Here is a 6,584-nt window from a genome sequence, read left to right as displayed (position 1 = left end):
TCTTATGTTATACTTATGTTATACTGCACATGACACAAAGGTTTAGTGCTTTACATTAAAATGTTATTAAACTACTTTCTTCTTATGTTATACTTATGTTATACTGCACATGACACAAAGGTTTAGTGCTTTACATTAAAATGTTATTAAACTACTTTCTTCTTATGTTATACTTATGTTATACTGCACATGACACAAAGGTTTAGTGCTTTACATTAAAATGTTATTAAACTACTTTCTTCTTATGTTATACTTATGTTATACTTATGTTATACTTATTAGTAGAGCATTGGTAGCATCAGTAACATAACTCCTTTTTCTACACTCTGGAAGGTAGGAAGTTTGCATATGAGGGAACAGTATCTTGTAGAAATGCTTGCATTGTGATTTAGTACTCAACTCATTGTTATCAACAGAAAAATTAAATGTTGAAGTACTCAGAACAAGATGTTATTTTTGTTTATAACTCATGAGAATCATATACTTAAAAGATAAATATATACATATATATCCACCATTTAAGAGAATGAAAAACAGTGATATAGGAACTACAATATATTCACATATTAACTGTGGAGTATAACAAATAAATAACATGTAATATTAAAATCAATATACAATTAAACAGTGGACTTCACATACTTTAATGTTTACCATGTCATTATTAGGAATGAACTTGCAGGACATAAGGATCATATTTATTTTCTTCTTAATTAGATTATGTAACATGCATGTAACTTAACATTTCCATACATCTCAGAGGAAGTCCTGCCACATTTTTACAAAGATTTTTCTCATACCTCCATCTCTATTTAATAATTCATAATATTTTTAAACAGATACAAAGGTCTGGCATTTATCTGTGTAAAAATGTTCTGGGACTTTCTCTAAGACTTATGCAGAAATATAAATTTACATACAGGTCACATTATCTAACTAATAAAACATAAATACAACAGTTATGTGTTCAAGTTTACTCCTAATGATGATGTGGTAAAGTTGGATACCTGTAGAGTCCATATTTCAGAAGTATTTTTAATTGTGTATCAATTTTAACATTGTGTGTTATTTACTTATTATTCTAACATTATACACAAGTGCTAAGAAAACAAAATTTAATTGTACATGTTCATAATGCACAGGCTAGAGTATGAAAATGAACATTCCAGTTTCTGCACTTGTGACATTAATATAGTTGTTCTTTTGAAATTACAAATTTAAAACAAAAATTAGGAGAAATACATCAACAAAATGACGTATTTATAATGGACTGTGAATAATAAAATATTTAATTTAAAAAACATTCAATTGAAACATAAGAATTCAACGTAAAATTATCTCTTACACATTTTTACACGTCATATCAAACTGGATTTATATTAAATGTCTACAAAAGTGAAACAACTGAATTATTTATGAAGGACTGGAACAAGTAAAACTATGCAAACTTTAACTCTCACAACATGTTAAAATTTTTCTCACACTGAAAAGTTATTTCAGATAGGTTCTTACCTCCTACCTATTTAGATTTGTTTCTGTCCCTGAGCATTGTTGAAAGTTTTCGTGATCAGCCTACCAGTATTTACACCCCATCGATTTTGCACCATTTTTGAACATGCACATCATGTGACTACTTTTCAACAATAATATTGAATCACCTCTAATGGTGTAACTAGCTCTCTCTGCTGTTCCTGTTAAATCCTCACTTTTGTATGTTCTAAGAGAAGAACACCGGTAGTTAGGGTATGAAGTGTGTGAGAGGAAGTAAGTACCTATCAGAAATATATTTTCAGTGTAATAACACAGTCCTACCTTCTCTTACACAAATCTAGAATTTCTGATTGCAACAGAGTAATCAAGCAGAAATAGACTGCCCAGAATGAATGAGTGTGCTCACAGATGAATGAAGTGCACAAGTGCAATACTGCACTATGTATAGAAAAGGTATTCTCTTTGCCCTTGAAGCAGGAAATGAATTTGACACGAGGAGATACATACACAACCCCAAACAGACACACAAAATTTCATAAATCATCCTCAGTATTAGAAGAATATGCAACAAATGCAAGTCATTGTTAGAGGTGTAATGCATACTAAAATATGAACAGAATTAACTACATACATAAACAACCTCAACTAGACTGATGAGGTTCCAAGATTCATCCTTGGCATTAGGAGAACGTCCAAAACTGCTGTTAGTTCTGAGAGCCATAATGCAAAATAAAATATAATCAGAAGTAACTATGTAAATATATAACCTCAACTGAACAGACAAGGTTCACAACTTGAACTTGTAAATAAAAATATTTCTTTAACATTATGTAGAATATATATAGTGATTAAGGTATGGAGATCATATTATACACAATTTGGAATCCCAATTGTAAGGAGAGTACCATATGTCAACCAATTGGAATTATGAGGATAAAGTAAGTTTTTGGTGCAAAGCAGATAAAACAACAGTAGGAACTATAAGCACACGAAAATAAACCCAGCATTATGGGGTCATGGTAATGCCTAAGCTGAATTGTAAGAGCAGGTTATACCTGTTATAAGTATCATGAACAGAAATGATAAGTCACTGAATCATAAATGTGAGAAGAAACATCTTACATTCAGAATTATGAGGAGGACGTTGCACATTTATTCCACTGCAGGAACAGTATACACACACCCTATTGCCAACATTATGAGGTAGATGTCAAGTCTCTCAAACTCAACAATTGGGAATTAAGGACTCCTGAGCTCCACTGGTATAAAAAAAGGGGAAAAGTAAACAGTGGATAGACTGGAGGAATATATATATATATATATATATAGTGTAGGTTTAAGGTTTACCATACTTCACCAGGTGACACCTGCTACAGAGTGGGATCCCATTATCAGCAATTAAAACTAAGGTTTCTGAAATAAAAACAAATGAACTGAAGTGATAAGACTTACTCCAGTCAAAGGCAAACTAGCATTTTGTAGAATCTCCATGGTAGGTAAACAATATCCACCAGAGGAAGATACAGCTAGATCTTGCAAATATGAAGCAACAAAGGAAATAGTCCATATTCTGGCCTGAACAATTTCTTCCAAAGAATGTTGAAGTTGTAAAGCAAAGAACATAATGATGTGAAAAGACACTGTGCAGAAGGCAACCTTTCATGGGTACCTCCAAATATAACACTTTGTCAAAAAAATTAGGTGAAGAATATGGATAAATGAGAAATGGAAGGGTGGGAAGGACAAAAACCATGGAAAAGAGGTCACCCTGCAGAATCTCTGTGGATTGCCTTGGAAAGAAGGTGGATAGCAGATAAATACTGCAGAAGAATTGACAGGGTGAGATGAAGGTGGGATAATTGGGTGTGGAGTGAACAAACAGAATGATCAGATTCTGCCTCCCCAGTCCCACAATGATGAAAATTAGGATGGTAAGACACATAGTTAACAATATGAAAAAATGATTAAGACAGAACAATGAATTATATGTTACCTAGTGGTAATGATGTGTAATGTCCCAACTATCAAAATATAACCAGTTAATAAAATATGATAAATATCTAATAGACAAACTATCTACATTTATTTAGTCTGAAAGGTATACATTAATAATTGACATTCAAACTGACAAAAATTAGAGAGAAAACACCCTAATAATCAAAATCTAATTTAATATTCCTTTAAATTAACCTAGAAGACAAAAGACACTAAATCAATTCCCACCCTGACAAAAATTAGGATGAGAAGGCATACAGTAAACAATGAGAGAAAAAACACAACTCAAGTAGAATGTTACTAATAGTAATGAACAATTTAAACATACCTAATTAAAGTAGTTATTAGTAATAAACTACAAACCACAAAACTTGCCAAGTCTACAAAGTATGTGATATTAATAAATATGCTAAATGATCAAATTTACTTAAAAAACAAAGTAAAAAATAATATCTCACTTACAATTCATCTTAAGTGACTTAATGACAACGAACACATAAATATCTAACTTACCAGAGACCAAGCACCAATGTTGTGAAATAGTTAATTCTCCTGTGTGTTGATAAGGACAAAAACCTCACAAAGGGCATCTGGACAGACCTCTGTCAGGTAAATCAATGAAATGTGAGATGTACAAGTAAAAGACCTTACAACAGAGATCCTGGGGTAGCTGGTAGCAACAGGAAGAAATGAGAAGAATAATTCTCCACCGAAGTGAATGAGGTGGCAGTACGGCAACTGATGGAAGGTGGCAGGAAAAAAGAGAGTCCAGATGTCTCCTCATTGATACATTCTTTCTAAAAAACATTGTCACATTACAAAGAAAAATTCCAAGGTCAAACACATGAATCTAGCTCCCTCTGAATTAGCCTGTAACTCCCTGTGCAAATAAAGTTGAACCCAATTCCTGGGAATTCATGTTGATAAGACTTTAGACTGTAACAGGAATTTCCATATTCGATAGATTGATTGCAAATTCATACTACAATCTCTTATAATTTGGTAACAAAGAATAACTGCAAAATAAAAATTTTGAAAGAAGTGAATGCAAACACAGTAAAATAAAATTGTTAAAAAATAAAAGTGACAGAGAAGCATATTCATAACAGTAGCTACATGGGAAAACAAACACACATCTAAACAATATTATGTCACTAAAAAAGTAAGAAATGAGTGGAAAAGGAACTACCTGCACCAATATAGGCAAGACAAGTAGTCACATGATATGTATATGTTCAGAAATGACATGAAATTGATGGATATAAAGACTAGAGCAGTGATTGCAAAAATGTTTGGTAATGTTTATAGGGCAGAAAAGAATCAAGATGGCTTTATGAAGAGGAGATAGGACCGTATTGAAGTGTAAGCTTCCTAATTTATGTTCATGTTATGTTCATATGTGTGGAATTTCATATTATCACTCAGAACATAATTTAAGAGTATCTGATCATAAAAGATATAACACCAATGACAAGGTTGAATGGATACAGATAATTGAACTGATACAGGGATGAGTGTGGATGATGAAACAGCACAAAAACTAAGAGACAAGAGGAAGCAAATCCCTGATATAACTATATTCTTTCTCATTAGTAAAGGCAACATTTATAAAATATCAGTAATTATATCAAAACAAGTAGTTCTGTATTAGCATAAGACGTCCAGTAAATATAAACTACTAATATCATTTGATTATATGAAAAACTCTTTCAATCAGTATTAACTATGTTAATTTTAAGACATTTATACTTACCAGATGTATCTTCTGACCCAGAATTGATTTGTTGCACATTTTCTTTTTTCACATTCACTACATCATTAGCTTCATCATCATTGTCACTGAACTTTGAAATAACATTATGTTGTTCTAAGGCATCTGATTGTCCAGTTTTCCATCTGACAACTGTGTGCTGAAACAAAAAGATTAATAGAAAATAACATCACCAAAATATTAAGGGTCTCCACAACTTACTAAATTCAGTAGATGAGGATATCTAGCTAAAACTTCAAAATTCAGGAATTTTAATCTTTGTTTCTCCAATAAAATGGACAATTTACTACCAAATACTTAAGTTCAGTGAGAAACATTAATAAAATCTAAATTTTCTATGGTTTAAAACATTGTACTTATGGTATATTGCAGCCACCATCACAGATAGTTGAAGACAACCACAGTGAAGTGAAAATACACAATACCATAGCAACTGCAGTTTTCTCCAATGAATGCAACTTACAGATGGAATGTTTAACTTCTCCCCATATGCTGCTCCAATATATCATTTTTACAATGACAGTATCGTATCAGTTAATTTTCTAAAAGTCACATGTAACTCTGTAACCAACTTTTCAGTATCTTTTACAAAAAAGAATGGACTTCCATTATAATAATACATTAACCATACAGTTCTAAAGTAAACCTAATAAGCCAAACATCTTTACTTCTAGTAATGTGACTGATATAGAAATAAAAACACTTAAAAACAAACAGTTTATTTATTTAAATTAAAATTAAATAGTTATTATTTATAACAATATTAAGAAACACTGGAGCATTTAGTGGTAAAATTTTATTAAAATATTAAACAACTTAATTGAACATTAATTTCCACTTTGTTTTTCATTAAAAATTAACAAAGAACAGTGACTTGTTTTTTAATAATTTTGAGACAATTCAGTTAAGCTTGACACTAAAAAGATTATTTACTAACTTGGTGAATGATGTTAATGCATTTAGAATGAAATTAACTATTTATTTCCCAATTGGTAACAAGAAACTTTAACCATTTTAAGCATTTAAAAATGCAAAGTGAAAATGAGAATTTTGAAACTGATTTACAAAGTTTTTTAAAAGTGATTTTTAGAGTTTTCTACACATTCAACATTTATAGTGTCATGCCACTTGTATGATCAATAACAAAAAATATCTTTCTCCTAAAACTTTTATCTTCTAAACAAGAAAAAATGAATTTTGTAATGAATCTTCATTACAGAAACTGCAGGTGTTTGAGACATTACTAGGGCTTACTAAAACAGATCACTAAAGTCTAAACACATTTCTTAGTGTGTCTGGAAAAAGTCAAGATATGAAATTTTGCCAT

General features: G+C 31.0%; 1 pseudogene across 1 annotated transcript in view; it reads right to left on the bottom strand.

Moving 5' to 3' along the window:
- Window positions 1-6,584, bottom strand: part of LOC143223665 (uncharacterized) — a 29,640-nt pseudogene that overhangs the window by 4,770 nt on the left and 18,286 nt on the right. Inside the window, exon 4 of the transcript XR_013012995.1 lies at window positions 5,240-5,396. The product of XR_013012995.1 is annotated as an uncharacterized LOC143223665 (transcript). The remainder of the gene's footprint in view (window positions 1-5,239; window positions 5,397-6,584) is intronic.

This window comes from Tachypleus tridentatus, chromosome 8 (genome assembly GCF_004210375.1).
Source record: "Tachypleus tridentatus isolate NWPU-2018 chromosome 8, ASM421037v1, whole genome shotgun sequence".
In the NCBI taxonomy this organism is placed as follows: Eukaryota; Metazoa; Arthropoda; class Merostomata; order Xiphosura; family Limulidae; genus Tachypleus; species Tachypleus tridentatus.
This window is presented reverse-complemented; position numbering and strand designations above follow the sequence as displayed.